General features: G+C 48.6%; 1 long non-coding RNA gene and 1 pseudogene across 1 annotated transcript; one reads left to right on the top strand and one right to left on the bottom strand.

The window, feature by feature from the left end:
• Positions 1-5,388: 5,388 nt before the first annotated feature.
• On the bottom strand, positions 5,389-19,366 carry LOC122428468. The gene is made up of 3 exons (XR_006265721.1): positions 19,293-19,366; positions 18,704-18,930; positions 5,389-6,412 (listed from the first exon to the last, which is right to left on the bottom strand). It is a non-coding gene; the product is annotated as an uncharacterized LOC122428468 (long non-coding RNA).
• LOC122428467 lies at positions 15,248-16,103 on the top strand (annotated as a pseudogene).
• Positions 19,367-19,699: the final 333 nt, after the last annotated feature.

The raw sequence follows: 19,699 nt of genomic DNA, 5'->3' as shown, positions 1-19,699 counted from the left end.
TAGGGCTCGGAGACACATTCTTGTCGGTGGCACGCCTAATAGACTATGAAGCTGAAAAAAAGTGTTAGTCGCTCAGTCGTGTCCAACTCTTTACGACCCCATGGACTGTAGCCCACCAGACTCCTCTGTCCATGGGATTCTCCAGGCAAGAATACTAGAGTGGGTTGCCATTTCCTTCTCCAAGGGATCTTCCCGATGCAGGGGAAGATCGAACCCCAGTCTCCCGCGTTGCAGGCAGATGCTTTACCGTCTGGGCCACTGTAGCACAGTGTAAACACCACTTTTATATGTGCTGGGAAACCAGAACATTCATGTTACTCGTTTTATTGTGACATTTGCTTTATCGAGGTGGTTTACAGTCACACCCAGGCTATCTCCAAGGTCTACTTGCACTGATGTTAAGTGTTACATGTGTGTGAGCTTCCCCTTCTGTCTTCCTGACTCCATTTTAGAAGGTTTCATTTTATTTCTTTTCACCACTTCCCCCTCTGATCAACATCTTTCTCTGACAGCATGGCTGATCAAGAGTTAGAGTTGTTGTTTGTCTTTTTACCAACACTCAGTAGCCTTTTGTCCCTTGATACCAGGAAGGACCTTTCCTGGGTGTTGTGTCCCATGTCAGGGGGAAAGTGCACAGATTACAATGTAAACCTATTGTGGTTACATTTTAGTGACAAGGATGGGTGGGAAAGAGATCTCTCAAGTATTTCTCATCTAAAATCTGTTTATTAGAGTAGTGAGTTCAGCAAGGGCACACTCAGAACTGCAGGAATTAAACAAGCACTTTGGGAAGACTGCATGGGGAAGAAGCATGAAGTAATTAAATAGCATCGTTACCTCAAAAGACTGCAGCTATATGTCTTATCAAATAATACAGCCTGTAGGTTACAAATTCAAAGACTATGAATTTGGATGAAAATCCTGAGTCAGTTTATAATCTGGATGAAACAGAGAGACTTCTGTGAATTCTGAACCTTCTAAGAGGCCTGATCTAGACATCTTGTGAAAGTTGTCTCATCAGATATCATCAGCTGCAGTTCCGGGAAATCTACCTTCAGGTCACCCGATACTGTACAGGTCCAGTCAGAACTGACGCTTTCTTTTATCCCAGAGTCTATTCCTCGGAGCTTCGTGGCACAAAGGTGGGTTAGCAGCACCTGATATCGGCTTTACCAGTGAACCCGAAAAGCATCCTTCTGGAGGTGTCTTTTCCAATAGAAGAAGCTTCCAGGTTGCAGTATGTTATGTTTAAGGCCTTCACCTCCTGAGACTGCAAAAACTGCTTTACTAGAGCCTGGTTATTTTTAGTAGAAGCAATTGGGCCTTTGAAATATTGAAGCGTGTCCCATCTGCCAAGTCTCCAGTGAGCCATTAGGCAATTCAAGAGGGGAGCAGCCAGAGCAGGTGTCCCTGGGTTGCATTTTGGGAGGTGAGACAGAGGAGGTAGGCACTCATTTTGTCAGTGTGATGAGGATTCTGGAGGGCTTCTACTGCATGGGTATGTAGAAGGTTAGAAAGGATCCCATGATTATGTATAGGGTGGCTTAGATCAGAAAGGCAGTGGCAAGAATGACTCTGAGGCAAGGGGGTGTCCCCGAGCCACAGAGTCCAGCTGTCAGCTGTAATACCTGATGGGCCGGCGACAGTCCCCACATTTTGGGGTGAGGATCCCACAGACATTCCCTTCTCTCCCACATACAAAAAGGACAAACAAAGCTGGTAATTAGGATGTTCAGGGGAAGGTAATCTCAATGCGATTTCCTTTAAGGCATCAACAGCTGTGTCATCTTGATCCCTTAATTAGGTTTGCTTTGTCTTAATAAAGCATACAAGGGCAAAGCCATTGGAGAGAAATTTGGAACCCCATTTCAGTAGGAGCCAACTTGCCCAAGAAAACCTTGTAACTGGCACTTAGTTTTAGGTTTCGGGGAGTTAAGAATGCCAGGAAGCCTCTCCAGATCTAAATGTCATCCTTTTTCTGAGATCAGGTGTCCTAAAAATCCATCCTGGGTTCAAGCAAACTGCAGTTTTTTTTGGAGACTTTGAATTCAGTTCAGTTGCTCAGTCGCTCTTTGCAACCCCATGGACTGCAGCACACCAGGCTTCCCTGTCCATCACCAACTCCCAGAGTTTGCTCAAACTCATGTCCATCGAGTCAGTGATGCCATCCAACCATCTCATCCTCTGTCGTCCCCTTCTCCTGCCCTCAGTTTTCCCACCATCAGGGTCTTTTCCAATGGGTCAGTTCTTCGCATCAGGTGGCCAAAGTATTGGAGCTTCAGCTTCAGCATCAGTCCTTCCAATGAATATTCAGGACTGATTTCCTTTAGGATTGATTGGTTTGATCTCCTTGATCAAAGGAGGGAATTCTGTCCAAGGGAATCTCAAGAGTCTTCTCCAACACCACAGTTCGAAAGCATCAATACTTCGCGCTCAGCTTTCTTTATGGTCCAACTCTCACATCCATACATGACTTTTGGAAAAACCATAGCTTTGATAGACAGACCTCTGTCAGCAACATAATGTCTCTGCTTTTCAATATGCTATCTAAGTTGGTCATAGCTTTTACTTTATAACCCTTTAAAGCCAAAAGTTTTAGCAGGTGGAAGCCATCTTCCTACAAGGAGTTTTGAGAAGGTGAACATAGAAGAAATTGTATGTTGTAACAAAGTAAAACCTGCAGAAAACTTTATTATCATTCAAAGCAGGTTTTCAAGACTTATGAAAAGTAAGAAGGGCTTTCTGTGAAACCCTGGGGCATTACTCTCCACGTTTATTGTCATCCTTTCCACCTGAAAGCAAAAAGATACTGGCTGACCTTGTCAACTGAAATGCTGAAAAATCACTGCATAGATCAATTGGAGCGAAAAATTTGCTTCCAGTGGGAATGGATGTCTTTAGTCTGGGGGGGATGGGAACAAGAGGGTATTGAGGGCAAACAATGTTGTTATTGATTGGAGTTCGTGAACAAACCTTCATCCTTGCCCTGTGTTTTTTCTTAAAACAGAAATATTACAGGGACTAGAACATGGGTCATGAGACCTTGAGCCTTGGAATCTTCTATTATGGGCTTTATACCTGGAAGGACTTCTTTTCTTACAGGTAATGATTAATTCTGGTTTGGCAGGAATCTATTCAAATCTTAATGAGAGGTGCACTGTGGATTTTGCCAATATCAGTTGGAGATTTTGCCCATGAGGAGGTTGGTAGCTGATTCAATAGGGATCAATGATCAGGGTTTCCAGAATTAGCTCCAGATAAAAGATGTCAAAGCGTCATTTAATTCACCTGGTTGGCTGTTTGGATGGTTATTGTCAATTTCTAGAATTGTTTTCCCCTTTCGGGGGAAAGAAATTCCAGCATGATACTTTTCCAAGTCTCAGCCAAGGGACTTCCTTGGAGGTCCAGTGGTTGAGACTCTGCCTTCCAACACAAGGGATGCAGGTTCGATCCCTGATCAGGGAAGTAAGATCCCATGTTTCACAGCTGAGACCCAGCACAGCCAAAAAAAAAAAAGCCTCGGCCAAATAAATTAATAGGGGCAGAGGAGCTGAGGAGAGAGGGGTGTGTCCTTCTCAAAGGGCCTGAGAGAAAGGGAAAAGGGCAGACGCAGGAACCTACTGATGCCTAGAGGACACCCCACATTGGGCCCTTTAGTACTTTTGGGCAGGGACTGTTTTTCAGCAGGGGCCTGGGCACCTGGAGAGTAGCCCTGGTGTCAGTCGGCGCACAGAGGCATTGCTCCCTGATCAGGAGAATGGCTTTCCTGAGCTGGTTTCCAGGGAGGGTGAGAGGAGCCCCTAGAGCTGCTCAAGGCCCTCATCCCTAGGAGGACTTTGGAAAGACTGGTGAAAGAGCTGAAGATGCCTGAAATGCTAGCTTATAACAGTCTTTTTTCAGTGTCCTGGTTCTTTGCAATTACAGCAGAAACTTAAATTTTGGGTTTTTTTAGCAGCCTTCATTTGCTGGCATTGAAGACTAAGAATTACAGCACTGTTTCGTTTCGGTGACTCATCTAGGGTTCGAAGGGCTTCCCGGGTGGCGCTGGTGATAAAGAACCCGCCTGCCAATGCAGGAGAAGTAAGAGATGTGGGTTCCATCCGTGGGTAGGGAAGATCCCCTGGAGGAGGAAGTGGCAACCCACTCCTGTATTCTTGCCTGGAGAATCCCATAGACAGAGAAGCCTGGTGGATTATAGTCCTTGGGGCTGCAAATAGCCGGACACAACTGAAGCGACTTCACACACACAGACACACAGACACAGACACACAGACACACACACAGACACACACACAGACACACACACACACACACACACACACACACACACACACAGACACACACACACACACACACACACGTTTGAGAGAGCTGATTTGCCAAATTAACTAAATATGGAGTGGGCTTAGTTTCACATTCCACCCTGGTCTTTTTTCCTTTTCTTCCTTACTGCACCCTGCAGCTTATGGGATCTTCATTTCTCACCAGGGATCGAACCCATGCCCCAGCAGTGGAAGGGCAGAGTCCTAACTACTGGGCCACCAGGAAATTCCCTATCCTGGTCTGTTTTACTACAATATCCCAGTTCATGGAGTTAGTTAAAGGCGACCTTACTGGACTTGACATCTGAAGGAGGACCAGAATTTTCTTTAAAAGTAATCTGAAGTTGATTATAATAGTCATGGATAGGTTCATCAGGTTTTTGTGTTCAAGCTTGAGTTTTGTTCTGACTTAGGAATAGTTACTGTGATTGCTGGTGGAATCTCCCAGCGAAGGTTCCAGCCTTGTGTCAGAAGTTACGGGTTTGCTCTTTTAAATCCCCTCTAGGGTGCTTCCGTTGGGCTAATTTCATCTGATGTTTGAGATTCACCAAAATCATGTAGACTACCTGATACAGATCTGAGAAACTGGGTTGATAGGTTTGAATACACATGTTAAAATCTTCCTCAAGGGCTTCCCTGGTGGCTGAGTGGTAAAGAATCTCCCTGCCGATGCAGGAGACATGGGTTTGATCTGTGGTCCAGGAAGATCCCACATGCCTCGGAGCAGCTGAGTCCATGCACCACCACTCTGGGGCTTTCCTGGGGGCTCAGACAGGAAAGAATCTGCCTGCAGTGCAGGAAACCCAGGTTTGATCCCTGGGTCAGGAAGATCTCCTGGAGAAGGAAATGGCAACCCACTCCAGTATTCTTGCCTGGAGAATTCCATGGACAGAGGAGCCTGGTGGGCTGCAGTCCATGGGGTCGCAAAGAGTCAGACACGACTGAGCGACTAATACTTTCCACAACTATGAAGCCTGTGCTCTAGAGCCTGGGAGCCGCCACTACTGAAGCCCGCTCCCCTGGAGCCAGTGCTCCCCAACAAGAGAAGTCGTCACAACGAGAAGCCCATGGACCACACCTAGAAAAGCACCTCTGACCGCGGCAAGGAAGACCAGCACAGCCTAAAATAAATAACTAAATATTTTTAAAAAATCTTCAGCACCGGAGGATGGAGTGGGTGAGACGTGTGGAGAGAGTGACATGGAAATTTACAATACCATATGTAAAATAGAGAGCCGATGGGAATTTGCCGTAAGCCTCAGGGAGCTCAAACAGGGGTTCTGTGACTGTCTGGAAGGGTGGGGCGGGGAGCGCGACGGGAGGGGATTCAGGAGGGAGGGGACATGGGTGGACCCATGGCTGAGTCTTGTTGATGTTTGACAGAAAACAGCAAAATTCTGTAAAGCAATTATCCTTCAATTAAAAAATAAAGTGGCAAAAAAAAAAAAATCTTCAGCAAACCCAAGGGTCCTCAGTCACTCTGTTGTTGAGTCGCTCAGTCGTGTCTGATTCTTCTTTGCGATTCCATGGTCTGCAGCACGTCAGGCTACCCTGTCCTTCGGTATCTCCTGGAGTTTGCTCAGATTCATGTCCACTGAGTGAGTCAGTGATGCTATCTACCATCTTATCCTCTGCCGCCCTATACTTTTGCCTTCAATCTTTCTCAGTTACTTTCAGAAATTCTTAACTATGACTTGCAACTCAGCTTTAGGCCAGAGAACGTATGTAATCTGGTGTCTAAGGCAGATCCTGACAGGTTCTGAGGAGGAAGGTACGCCGGCGTGGAGTCTGAGGCAGAGGAACGTGAAAAGCCATCTTGTCTTTCTTTGATTCACAGGTAGTTTAACTGTGGTATTTTATAGAAAGTCCATTGTAAATTCTTGAGCATGCTTGGAAACCTCAAAATACCAGTCAAGTTAGGCATCCAATTCTGTGTAGACTCTTTCCGAGCCATGGCAATCTGACACAGTCTTAAGACAGTTAAGTTTGGGGAGCTGGAAAGTTCTTCACAACAGCACTGATGTGTAACTGAGCAGGACCCTACCCGGCCTTCCAGGGATACACCCGTTCTCGTGTCCTCCACCCGCCTCCTGTTTGTAGAAAAAAGAACTTTAGTCTCCTAGGCCTTCCCCCACCCCCATCCCAAAGAATAGATTTAATCACAGAAGTGGGAAAATGTAGGGAGAAAGGAAAACGGTCAAGCAAAACAAAATAGTGATAGTTTAGCCATTAAAGTCAAAGACCTTTAGTTCCTTCTCAAACACTATAGATAACGTCCTGAGCGGTGTCCTCTGGGTGGTTTTGCAGATACTGAAACCCTCCAGCCGGTGGAGGAAGTAACCTGCATGCTGCCCACAAATGCAGAGCCCAGAGTGGCCGGAACCAGAAGGGGGATGACGTTGACCCTCGATGACCTCACCATCAACCAATCAGAACCATGTCCACCAGCTGATCACACACCCCACAACCTACCTCCCTCAGTCTTCAAAAATCTTCTCCTGAACTTATTACTGACTGAAGAATTTCACTACTTTTAAAATAGCACTAAGGCTCGTACCTCCACGTCAATCATCTTACCTGGGGCGAAGGATTTCCTGTGTGATGAGATGGTGCGCTCGTTAGTTTTGTACTGATCAATGGGCTTAGGAATAGTTACCGTGATTGCTGGTGGAATCTCCCAGCAAAGGTTCCAGCCTCTTGTCAGATGTTAGGGGTTTGCTCTTTTAAATCCACTCTAGGCTGTTCCTTTGGGCTAATTTTACCTGATGTTTGAGCTTCACCAAAAAGCATGTAGACTACCTGATACAGATCTGAGAAACCAGGTTGATAGGTTTGAATAAGCATGTTAAAATCTTCCTCAAGGGCTTCCCTGGTGGCTGAGTGGTAAAGAATCCCCCTGCCGATGCAGGAGACACCAGTTCAATCCCTGGTCTAGGAAGATCCTACATGCCTCGGAGCAACTAAGCCCACGCACCACAACTCTGGGGTTTCCCTGGTGGCTCAGACACGGAAAAAAGTGAAAGTGAAGTCACTCGTTCATGTCCTACTCTTTGGGATCCCATGGACTGTAGCCTACCAAGCTCCTCCGTCCATGGGGTTTTCCAGACAAGAGTACTGGAGTGAGTTGCCATTTCCTCTACAGACAGTGAAGAATCTGCCTGCAATGCAGGAGACCCAGGTTCACCCCTGGGTTCGGACGAACCCCTGGAGAAGGAAATGGCAACCCACTCCAGTATCTTGCCTGGAGAATTCCAGGGACAGAGGAGCCAGGCAGGCTACAGAACATGGGGTCGAAAAGAGTTGGACGTAACAGCGAATAAGCACGCGCATGCACGGCTGGGTTTTGCAGCCTCTCCTATCGTCTTCCTCCTACTGGTGGTAAAGTACTGTCACTTCCCTCAGGATGAATCGCTTCGCTTGGGATCCGTGTGCATGACCAGTGGTTTGCACTCCAGAGCTCCTCGGTGGATGGCGCACCGACTCGAGGGACATGAGTTTGAGCAAGCTTCGGGAGTCGGTGATGGACAGGGAGGCCTGGCATGCTGGAAGAGAGTCAGACAAGACTGACTGAGCAACTCAACAGCAGCTCACTCCAGTTCAGCTGCTCAGTCATGTCCGACTCTTTGTGACCCCGTGGACCACAGCACGCCAGGCGGCCCTGTCCATCGCCAGCTCTCGGAGCTTGCTCAAACTCAGGTCCATCGAGTCAGTGATGCCATCCGACCATCTCACCACCCTTCTCCTGCCGTCAATCTTTCCCAGCATCAGGGTTTTTCCAGTGAGTCAGCTCTTCACATCAGGTGGCCAAAGGATTGGAGTTTCAGCTTCAGCATCAGTCCCTCCAATGAATATTCAGGACTGATTTCCCTTAGGATTGACTGATTTGATCTCCTTGCAGTCCAAGGGACTCTCAAGAGTCTTCTCCAACATCACAGTTCAAAAGCATCAACTCTTCAGTGCTCAGCTTTCTTTATGGGCCAACTCTCACATCCATACATGATCAATGAAAAAAAACCATAGCTTTGATTAGATGGACCTTTGTCTGCAAAGTAATGTCTCTGCTTTTTACTATGCTGTTTAGGTTTCTCATAGCTCTTCTTCCAAGGAGCAAGCGTCTTTTAATTTTACGGCTGCGGTCACCATCTGTGGTGATTTTAGAACCCAAGAAACTGAAGTCTGTCACTATTTCCATTGTTTCCCCATCTGTTTTCCATGCAGTGATGGGACCAGACGCTATGATCTTCGTTTTCTGAATGCTGAGTTTTAAGCCAGCTTTTTCACTCTCCTCTTTCACTTTCATCAAGAGGCTCTTTAGTTCTTCTTTGCTTTCTGCCATAAGGGTGGTGTCATCTGCATACCTGAGGTTATTGATATTTCTTCTGGCAATCTTGATTCCAGCTTGTGCTTCATTCAGCTCGGCATTTCACATGATGTACTCTGCATTTAAGTTAAATAAGCAGAGTGAATATATACAGCCTTGATGTACTCCTTTCCCAATTTGGAACCAGTCCATTGTTCCATGTCTGGCTCTAACTGTTGCTTCTTGACCTGCATACAGATTTCTCAGGAGGCAGGTAAGGCGGACTGGTATTCCTGTCTCTAAGAATTTTCCAGTTTGTTGTGATCTACACAGTCAAAGGCTTTGGTGTAGTCAATAAAGCAGAAGTAGATGTCTTTCTGGAATTCTCTTGCTTTTTCTATGATCCAACAGATGTTGGCAATTTGATCTCTGGTTCCTCTGCCTTTTCTAAATCCAGCTTGAACATCTGGAAGTTCTCAGTTCATGTACTATTGAAGCCTTGCTTGGAAAATTTTGAGCATTACTTTGCTAGCATGTGAGATGAGTGCAATTGTGTGGTAGCTTGAACATTCTTTAGCGTTGCCTTTCTTTGGGATTGATTGAAAACTGACCTTTTCCAGTCCTGTGGCCGCAGATGAGTTTTCCAAATTTGCTGGCATATTGAGCGCAGCACTTTCACAGCATCATCTTTCAGGATTTGAAGTAGCTCAGATGGAATTCCATCACCTCCACTAGCTTTGTTCATAGTGATGCTTCCTAAGGCCCACTTGACTTCGGACTCCAGGATGTCTGGCTCTAGGTGAGTGATCACACCATCATGGTTGTCTGGGTCGTGAAGATCTTTTTTGTATAGTTAATTCTTCTGTGTATTCTTGCCACCTCTTCTTAATATCTTCTGCTTCTGTTAGCTCCATACCATTTCTGTCCTTTATTGTGCTCACCTTGGCATGAAATGTTCCCTTGGTATCTCTAATGTTCTTGAAGAGATCTCTAGTCTTTCCCATTCTATTGTTTTCCTCTATTTCTTTGCATTGATCACTGAGGAAGGCTTTCTTACCTCTCTTTGTTATTCTTTGGAACTATGCATTCAGATGGATATATCTGTCCTTTTCTCCCTTTTACTTCTTTTCTTTTTCACAGCTATTAGGAAGGCCTCCTCAGACAACCATTTTGCCTTTTTGCATTTCATTTCTTTTTCTTGGGGATGATCTTGATCATTGCCTCCTGTACAATGTCAGAAACCTCTGTCCATGATTCTTCAGGAACTCTGTCTATGAGGTCTAATTCCTTTAATTTATTTGTCACTTCCACTGTATAATTGTAAGGGATTTGATTTGGGTCATACCCAAATGGTCTAGTGATTTTCCCTCCTTTCTTCAATTTAAATCTGAATTGGGCAATAAGGAGTTCATGATGTGAGCCACAGTCAGCTCCTGGTCTTGTTTTTGCTGACTATATAGAGCTTCTCCATCTTTGGCTGCAGAGAATATAATCAATCTGATTTCGGTATTGACCGTCTGGTGATGTCCCTGTGTAGAGTCGTCTCACGTGTTGTTGGAGGAAGGTGTTTGCTCTGACCAGTGCGAAAGCTCTGTTAGCCGCTCATTAGCATATGAAATTGCCCAGCCTATAAAAACAGAACCTTGCCTCATTTCACGGCCTCTCTCGCCCTCCGCGATGGCCCACACTCTGTGTGGTGTGCTTCTCCGTGACTCTGAATAAATCCACTTCTTACCCATCACTTTGTCTCTCACTGAATTCTTTCTGCAATGAGGAGTCAAGAACCTGAGCTTCACTGGATCCTGACACCGGGCTCCGTGGTTGTGGCTGGGTTTGCGGCCCAATCTGAGGTACACGGTTTCGCTCTTGGCTCCCACTCTCCCGCCCTCAACTCCAGAGCAGGGGGTCTGAGGAGGCCACCTTCTCCTTGTCCGGTGGGTGGTTCCCAGGTAAGCAGGGGAAAGGAGGACGCGGAGATCGCCCCAAGGCTGTGTCTGAGCAGCTGGGTGCCCCCTGAGAGGCAGGCAAGAGAGGTGATGCCGGCTGTGGAAGGGCCCAGGTCCCCGACGCCACGGTGGGAGAGGCACGGTTAGTGCTGGTAGCTGGAGGCGGCCCCTCCGCCCACACGCCCTCTCTGACGTCGCCCTTCTTCCCGTCAGCAGGGAGAGCCGGACCCCCGGGAGCAGCAGACCCTCACGGTGGGGACAGGCCCTGGGAGGGCCCTCGGGCCGCCCGACCTCTGGACGCACCGCCGCCACGCCCGGGGCCCGCCGATGGCCCACCTGGAGGAACAGCCTCTGACCAGGGGCCCGCAATCATTTCTTGATTTGAGTGATCAAAATGCAAATTCTGTGGGATTCCTATTCAGTTCCTGGGGCACGGCCGCCCCAGGGCAGAGCTCAGAGGCATCTTACAGCAAGGCAGGGGTCCAGGCACAGCGGAGGAGACCCTGGGCACCCGGCCTGCTTCCCCAGGGCGGCTGGGGCGGCGGTGGCAGGCCAGGCGCGGGCAGGGGCCCTCCCGTGAGTGTCCACAGGGGGGCGGTGTGGGCTAGCACTTCCAGGGCCCCAGGCGGCCGACCGGAGCCTGGGGCAGAACCCAGAGAGCGTTTGAACAGCCCTCCCCACTCCCGGCTCCGGGCTCCGGAGCCCACTCCCGGCTCCGGGCCGCTCCCCACTCCCGGCTGCTCCTGGGCACACGGAATCCACCCCTGCTGGCCCCCAACCCCTCCTTACATCGCTGGCTACCTAGTTCATCTCCAAGGTCATCTCAGGCAGGGACGTCACCCTGCTTCCCCTTCCTGGGCACAGGTGTGAGGTGAAGTCGCTCAGTCGTGTCCGTCTCTTTGCGACCCCATGGACTGTAGCCCACCAGACTCCTCCATCCATGGAATTTTCTAGGCAAGAGTACTGGAATGGGTTGCCATTTCCTTCTCCTGGGGTAGAATTCCACTTCCGTCCTGTCATTCTAAAGTGACGTCCAATCCAGAATCTGCCCCGGCCCTGAGGAGGTATCCGCACACCTCAGGCTTCCTCCCTGGGATGGGCTCACAGAGGGTCTCTGGACTGGGGGACCTCAGGCAGAGAGCAGGTGTCCATTTACAGGACGCTGAGACCCCAGCTGTGTCCCAACCACCCACCCTCAGAGCCCAGAACACTGGAAACCGGGGCTCCCCTCCAGGCAGGATGTCAGCGGGGTTTCTTGAGGGAATCTGATCATCTAACAGATCCTGCCAGATCACGGGATGCTAAACCTCGCAGTCCAGGAGCCCCACCCTCCTGCCTGAGCACCCGGCCCGTTCAACCAGACCCAGACGTCTGAGGGACCCTTGGAACGTGAAGATCAGGACAAACAAATAGGAAAAGGGGAACTGGGGGGAAACAGAGACCGCTGGGAGGAGACAGCTTAGAAAAACGGAAACTGTTCACCTCAGACTGGGAATTGAACCCACGTGGCGGGGACTTGAACCTGGACGAAACCCATAGAACCTGGTTTCAGGACCTAATGAAGCTCAGGTTCTTGATGTCTCATCACAGAAAGAATTCAGTGAGAGACAAAGTGATAGGTAAGAAGTGGATTTATTCAGATTCAGAGACCAGCACGTCCTACAGACAGAGTGTGGGCCATCGCAGAGGGCGAGTGAGGCCGTGAAATGTGGCCTGGTTAGCTTTTATCAGTTCAGTTCAGTCGCTCAGTTGTGTCCAACTCTTTGAGACCCGAAGACCGCAGCATGCCAGGCCTCCCTGTCCTTCACCAATTCCCAGCGCTTGCTCAAACTCACGCGCATCGAGTCAGTGATGCCATCCAACCATCTCATCCTCTGTTGTCCCCTTCTCCTGCCCTCAATCTTTCCCAGCATCAGGGTCTTTTCCAGTGAGTCAGTTCTTCACATCAGGTGACCAAAGTATTGGATTCAGCTTCAGCATCAGTCCTTCCAATGAACATTCAGGACTGATCTCCTTTAGGATGGACTGGTTGGATCTCCTTGCAGTCCAAGGGACTCTCAAGAGTCTTCTCCAACACCACAGTTCAAAAGCATCGATTCTTCGGTGCTCAGCTTTCTTTATGGTGCAACTCTCACATCCATACATGACTACTGGAAAAACCATAGCTTTGACCATACCTACCTTTGTCAGCAAAGTAATACGTCTGCTTTCTAATATGCTGTCTAGGTTGGTCATAGATCTTCTTCCAAAGAACAAGCATCTTTTAATTTCATGGGTGAAGTCACCATCTGCAGTGATTTTGAAGCCCAAGAAAGTAAAGTCTGTCACTGTTTCCACTGTTTCCCCATCTATTTGCCATGAAATGATGGGGCTGGATGCCATGACCTTAGTTTTTTGAATGTTGAGCTTTAAGCCAATTTTTCACTCTCCTCTTTCACTTTCATCAAGAGGCCCTTTAGTTCTTTGCTTTCTGCCATAACGGTGGTGTCATCTGCGTATCTGAGGTTACTGATATTTCTCCCAGCAATCTTGATTCCAGCTTGTGCTTCATCCATCTGGGCATTCAAATGATGTACTCTGCATATAAGTTAAATAAGCAGGGTGACAGTATACAGCCTTGACGTACTCCTTTCCCAGTTTGGAACCAGTCTGTTGTTCCAAGTCCGGTTCTAACTGTTGCTTCTTGACCTGTATACAGATTTCCCAGGAGGTGGTCTGGTATCCCCATATCTTTAAGAATTTTCCAGTTTTTGTGACCCACACAGTCAAAGGCTTTGGCATAGTTTTTAGTTTTTATAGACTGGGTAATTTTATATGCTAATGAGTGGGGGGATTATTTCAGTTATTTGGGGGAAGGAGTGGAGATTTCCAGGAATCGGGCCACCGCCCACTCCGCGGTCTTAGGACAGTGCCTTGGAACTGTCGTGGTGCCTCTCTGTGCATCATTTAGCTTGCTGATCCAGGTTCAAGGTCTAATCAAAGTTGACTCCTCTGCCATCTGGGACCCATTTGATTATAATCAGTTTATGTTGTGTCCTTGCGCTATGTCATTCTTTCAAAAGTTGTGCCCCACCCCTTCCCCTCCTGTTAAAAACCTTCATTAATATCCTCAGGACAGAAAGAGAAAATTATGTATTCATGAAACAAAAACCAGGTGCTTTGAAGAAGGCACGTTACAGAATATAAAGAGCTCTTGGGAATTAAAAAGATGATCATAGAAATTGAAAATTCAGCAGAAGAGTTGGAAGATAAGGTTGAGGAAATCTTGGAGAAAGCAGAGCAAAGAGTTGGGGAGAAAAAGTTAAAAATGAGAAAAAAACAAGAGAAGAAAGTACCATATTAGAGAATTTGTCTAGCAGACCTGAGGCTTCCCTGGTAGCTCAGCTGGTAAAGAATCTGCCTCCAATACAGGACACCTGGGTTCAATCCTTGGGTTGGGAAGATCCCCTGAAGGAGGCCATGGCACCCCCTCCAGTATTCTTGCCTGGAGAACCCCATGGACGGAGGAGCCTGGGGGGCTGCAGTCTTTGGGGTCACAAAGCATCGGACCTGACTGAGCAACTAAGCACAGCACAGCACAGCTAGGAGACCTGACATCTACTTAAAAGAGATTCGAGAAAGAGAACTGGAAGGAAGAAAATAATCAAAGAAACAGTGGAAAAGAGTTCACAGGAATTTGGGGATTCCCTGGCAGTCCAGTGGTTAAGATTCCATGTTTTCATTGCTGAGGGCCTGGATTCAATCACTGGTTGGGAAACTAAGATCCCACAAGTTGTGAGGTCAAAAGAAAGATTAAAAAAAGAATTTTCACAGAAATTAAACCTGAGTCTCCAGATTGGAAAAAGCTACTGAATGCCCAGATCCAAACACGAAAATAGACGCATAGTAGAGGCACAGCTAAGCAGAATTTCAGAACCCGGGACACAAAGAGGAAAGACTTCCCTGGCAGTCCAGGGGCTAAGACTCCATGCTCCCAATTCAGAGGGCTGGGTTTCCACCCCCAGTCAGGGAACTAGATCCCACACACCACAACTAAAGACCCCTCAAGCCACAATGAAGGCAGAATATCTTGTATGCTGCCACTAAGACCTGGCGCAGTCAAATAAAACAAAAAAGCACCATACAAGGGTCCAGAGAGAAACAACGGGTGACATACAAGTGACCAGGGTCAGAATGACTTCAGACTTCTCGCAGCTGGAAAATGGTGGATAAAACCTTGCAATGTGCTGTGCTCAGATGCAGACTCTTTGCAACCCTACTCTCCCAGCAAGAATACTGGGGTGGGTTGCCATGCCATCCTCCAGGGGATCTTCTCGACCCAGGAATCGAACCTGCATCTCTTATGTCTCCTGCATTGGCAGGCAGTTTCTTTACCACCTGGAAAGCTCAAACCCCACAATGCTGAAGTTCAATGCTCTCTCAGCTAGAATTCTGAATGTGAAGCTCGCTCAGTCATGTCCGACTCTTTGTGACTGTATAGTCCATGGAATTCTCCAGGCCAGAATACTGGAGTGGGTAGCCGTTCCCTTCTCCAGGGGATCTTCCCAACTCAGGACTGAACCCAGATCTCCCACATGGCGGGCAGATTCCTTACCAGCTGAGCCACAAGAGAATCCCAAGAATACCGGAGTAAGTAGCTTATCCCTTCTCCAGAGGATCTTCCCGACCCAGGGATAGAACGGGGCCTCCTGCATTGCAGGAGGATTCTTTACCAGCTGAGCCACCAGGGAAGCCCTGACAATCGGCTCCAAGGCTTTGGAAACTGGACTGGTGGATTCTGCACAGCTAAAATTCTAAACCCAGCTAAATTGTCCATCCAGGGTGAGGCGAGCTTTTCCAGTTGCGGCGCCGCATGGTGAGGAGCCCTTGCCGATGCCTGTAGTCATGCCGCCCAGTGGCCCTCTGCAGTCAGAGCCAGTCTTCTCTGGACACAAGGAGACAGCCGTAGCCACACTGTACTACAAACAAGGTAACAGCCTTGGCAAGGTGATTGGGCCTGGAGATGCCTGAACCACGGACGCTGCAATACGAGCTAGTCTGGAGCCTGGAGCCTCTTCTGTTTCTGGGAATCTGCCGGTGTGGACATCCGTGTCTGAGTGAAGGGTGGTAGCCACGTAGCCCACATTTAGGCAATCTACCAGTCCATCTCCAAAGCCTTGGTAGCCTATTATCAGAAATATGTGGATGAGGCTTCCGAAAAGGAGATCAACAAATCCTCAATCAGTATAACCCAACCCTGCTGGTAACTGATCCCCATTGCTCCGAATCCAAAAAGTCTGGGGGTCCTGGTGCTTGTGCTCGCTACCAGAAATCCCACTGATAAGACATCATGAGGATCAGGGTTCCCTTTTAGAATACAAAATGTTGTGGGATTTACGGTTTCAAGGGGAAAAAAAAAAGAGTGAGGGGATAAGAGAGATACTTTCAGAATGATAGGGCCTCAAACAATTCACATTCCTGTACCCTTTCTGGGGGCTTCCCAGGTGACTCGGCGGTGAAGAATCTGCCTGCCAACACAGGAGACACAGGAGACACGGGTTCGATCCTTAAGTCGGGAAGATCCCCTGGAGAAGGAAATGACAACCCACTCCAGTATTCTTCTCTGGGAAATCCATGGACAGAGGAGTCTGGTGGGCTATAGCCCATGGGATCGCAAAAGAATCGGACATGACTTAGAGACTAACTAACTCTTTCTGAGGAAGTTACTTGATGAGCCTCACCAAACAGGGGGAGGAAAGCAAGAAAGAGGAAGGCGTGGGAAGCAGGAAACAGGGGATCCTGTGGCTGAAAACAGCAGAGGGGGACTTCGGGGCGCTGGTGAGGCCGTCCCAGGTGTCGGCTGAGCCCCAGCCGAGAAAGCAGAGTCTGTTTCAAGGTAATTGATATTCTGTCACTCTATCTACCTGATACACCGGATGTCTTGGGGGAGACGTGGACATGCGGTTGAATTGGGAGTTGAATTAGAATTGAGAATTAAGTAAAAACAAAAAACAGACGACATTAACTCCAGGGGAAAGGAGAAGTTGAGCAAGAAAGGAAAAGTTATCTTGATACTAAGAGCACTGTTTATGCAGTATCATCATGATGTCAACCATGGCCCTCGATCTGAACAAGGTCGAGGTCAGGAAGTCCTAATGTAAGTGCTGGGCTGGGGATACAGAGGTGAAACCCAAAGAGTGAGTTAAAAGTTGTGACGGAAAAAAAAAAAAAGTTGTGATGGAAAACGAGGGGAGACAGACTGCTGTGTTTTGTAAGCAGGTTTGTCAAGCTATCTATCTCTTTAAATTACATGCATATAAGTATAACTCTGATAATGAATAGAAGTGAAATTTAAAACACACACCCTAGGGAATTCTCTGGTGATCCAGAGGTTAGTGTTCCATGCTTCCATTGCACAGGGGGCCCAGGTTCCATCTCCTGGTGGGGAATGAAATCCTATAAGCCAGGTGGCCCCAAACAGCAAGAACAGCGACCCCACCATAAAGAGTTACATGCTGGTTTTATCTTGTGGTAAATCAGCAGGATGTGAACCTGTGCTCAGTGTGGACTCATTTTTGTGTACCCCTGGAAAGAGTGAATACAAATTCTCTTTTTTTGTTGTTTAGACACTAAGTCATGTTCAACTCTTTTGTGATCCCACAGACTGTAGCCCACAAGGCTCCTCTGTCCTTGGAATTTCCCAGGCAAGAATACTGGAGAGGGTTGCCATTTCCTCCTCCAGGTGATCTTCCTGACCCAAGGATCGAATCTGTGTCTCCTGCATTGGCAGACAGATTCTTTACCACTGAGCCACCAGAGACTCAAATACATGAATGCGTAGGAGAAAAATGCTGCTTTTACTTGCCGTTGGACATTGAGGTGCCATGAAAGACTTTTATCTTAAAAAAGCAAAAAATGCTATCTTTCCCCATTTGTATTTATTTAATTACTAGTGAAGTTGTTGTTCAGTCGCTCAGTCGTGTCCGACTCTTTGCAACCCCATGGACTGCAACACACCAGGCTTCCCTGTCCTTCACCATCTCCCGGAGCTTGCTCAAACTCATGCCCATTGAGTAGGTTATGCCATCAACCATCTCATCCTCTGTCGTCCCCTTCTCCTCCTGCCTTCAGTCTTGCCCAGCATCAGGGTCTTTTCTAAGGAGTCAGTTCTTCCCATCAAGTGGTCAAAATATTAGAGCTTCAGCTTCAGCATCAATCCTTCCAATGAATATTCAGGATTGATTTCCTTTAGGATTGACTGGTTGGATCTCCTTGCAGTCCAAGGGACTCTCTTCTCCAACACCTCCAGTGAAGCAGAACATGTTTAAACATGTTCTTATTGGTCACATCTAGTTCTTTTTTAATGAATTGCTACTTGTGCCTGTTTTTTTTTTTTTGTACCCGTTTTCAACTAAAGGTAGAAACTTGTAAATAACATAAAAATATATACTTTTTATATTTACCCCTTGTTAATGCATGCATTTTGTACCTATTCCTTCCCAGTTTGTAGTTTTCCTTTCAATTTTGTTTATGATGTTCTTGACATTCACCTTCTGGGGTATGTCACCATATCTACTGGTTTTTGCCTTTATATACTCAAAAGCTGATTATTTTTACCTTTGGTACTGTACCTAGAAATCCTGTACCATCTCCATAGTATATAACCATCTACATTTTCATTTTGATATGTTTTTGGGGCTTTTTTCCTTCGCATTTCAAGCCTTTGGTCTCACTGAAACGTATGTTGGCGTAAGACGTGCAGTAGGGTCTCTTTGTCCCTCTAATGATTAGCCAGGCATTCCAGCACTGTTTACAGATGAGTTGAGTTAAGCAGGCACAACTCTGCCCTTAATTTTTTGAAACAGGAAACAGAAAAAAAAGGCAAACCGTGTGTTTCTGAGTGATTCCATGGGAGCTGCACACAGGCTCTGCCGCCAGACTGATTGGCAAGAGCCCCCCCCCCGCCCCACGACAAAGTCCCAGGAAAGGCCAAGGACGTGCCCCTCAAACTGGGCCCCGTGCAGCCCCGCCTCACTCCCTTCAGGGCCTTCTTCATAGGCTGATCCCAGCTTCCCGGTGAGGCAGAAACCTCCCGGACCCCCTAGTGCTGTACCTCCTTCCCCAAGCCCAGGCCAGCCTGGCTAGGCAATACTCACACAAGCTCCCTGTGGGTGGACCCTGTTCATCCCACGGTCAGCAGTCGGAGGTGGGGTGCTGCGGGCAGGGCTCAGAAGCAGGCAGGCTGGACGGAGCTATCCTCAGCTACGGCGGTGGTGCTGGTCTGGGTTCTGAGCCTGCATGGGGGCTCCCACTCAGCCCGGGGTGTGGTGGGGGACGAGCAGAGGAGGGCATCGCGGTGTCAGCGTGCATTTCACAAAATGGGCTGATGGGCCAGACAGAGGCACATTTAATACGGAAGTGACCCAGGGGCAGCAGCTGGGGGACTTCAAGTGGCCTAATGTAGCTTGGGGGACCCGCAGGAGTGGCAGTGAAGGCCCGGATCCAGTCCTGAGGCTGGACCAGTGGAAGTAGGAAGGGGGTGGTTCCCTGGGGCGCTGGGCTGGGCAGGGGGCTGCAGGTCTGGGGACATGGCCCCCAGAACCCCGAGAGGCCCAGCCAGGTGCAGGTTCTGGGAGCCTGGCAGGCAAATCCCTCTGTGGCTCCTGCCCAGGCAGCCTGGTCTCTCCTGGAGGGCAGGCCTGGGAGGGCCCAGTCCTCTCTGGGGCTTCCCCTCCCTCCTCCCACCTCTGGTCCAAGGGGCTTCATGTCCACGGACGCCCCCTCACCGCCTCTCATCTCAGCCCCTCAGCCCAGCGGCCAGTGCTGGCCCCCACCCTGGGCTGGGGAGGTCACTGGGGCCCCCGGGGGTGGGGTGGGGATGACGTGAGCCCTCTGCATCCTGAGGGCCGCAGCTTCCCCTTCCCAAGCCTCTTGCGGGCTTCCCCTTCCCGACCCCAGAGCCTTCCTGGAGGTCACGTGGCCCGGGGGTGGGGGTGGGGGTGGGGGGTGGGGGATGGGGGTGGGGACCGGGCAAGGGCTGCCAGTAACGGAGGCTTTGGGAGGGAGGGGGGTGAAGAAGCCCTCTGTGTACAAACACCCGCCTCCTCTCCACCTCCAGGGCGGAAGCACACCCAGAATAGAACAGGTCGCTT

The sequence above is a fragment of the Cervus canadensis genome, chromosome 26 (assembly GCF_019320065.1).
Source record: "Cervus canadensis isolate Bull #8, Minnesota chromosome 26, ASM1932006v1, whole genome shotgun sequence".
NCBI classification, from domain to species: Eukaryota; Metazoa; Chordata; class Mammalia; order Artiodactyla; family Cervidae; genus Cervus; species Cervus canadensis.
The sequence above is the reverse complement of the archived record's forward strand: the minus strand, read 5'-3'. Positions and strand labels throughout refer to the sequence as shown.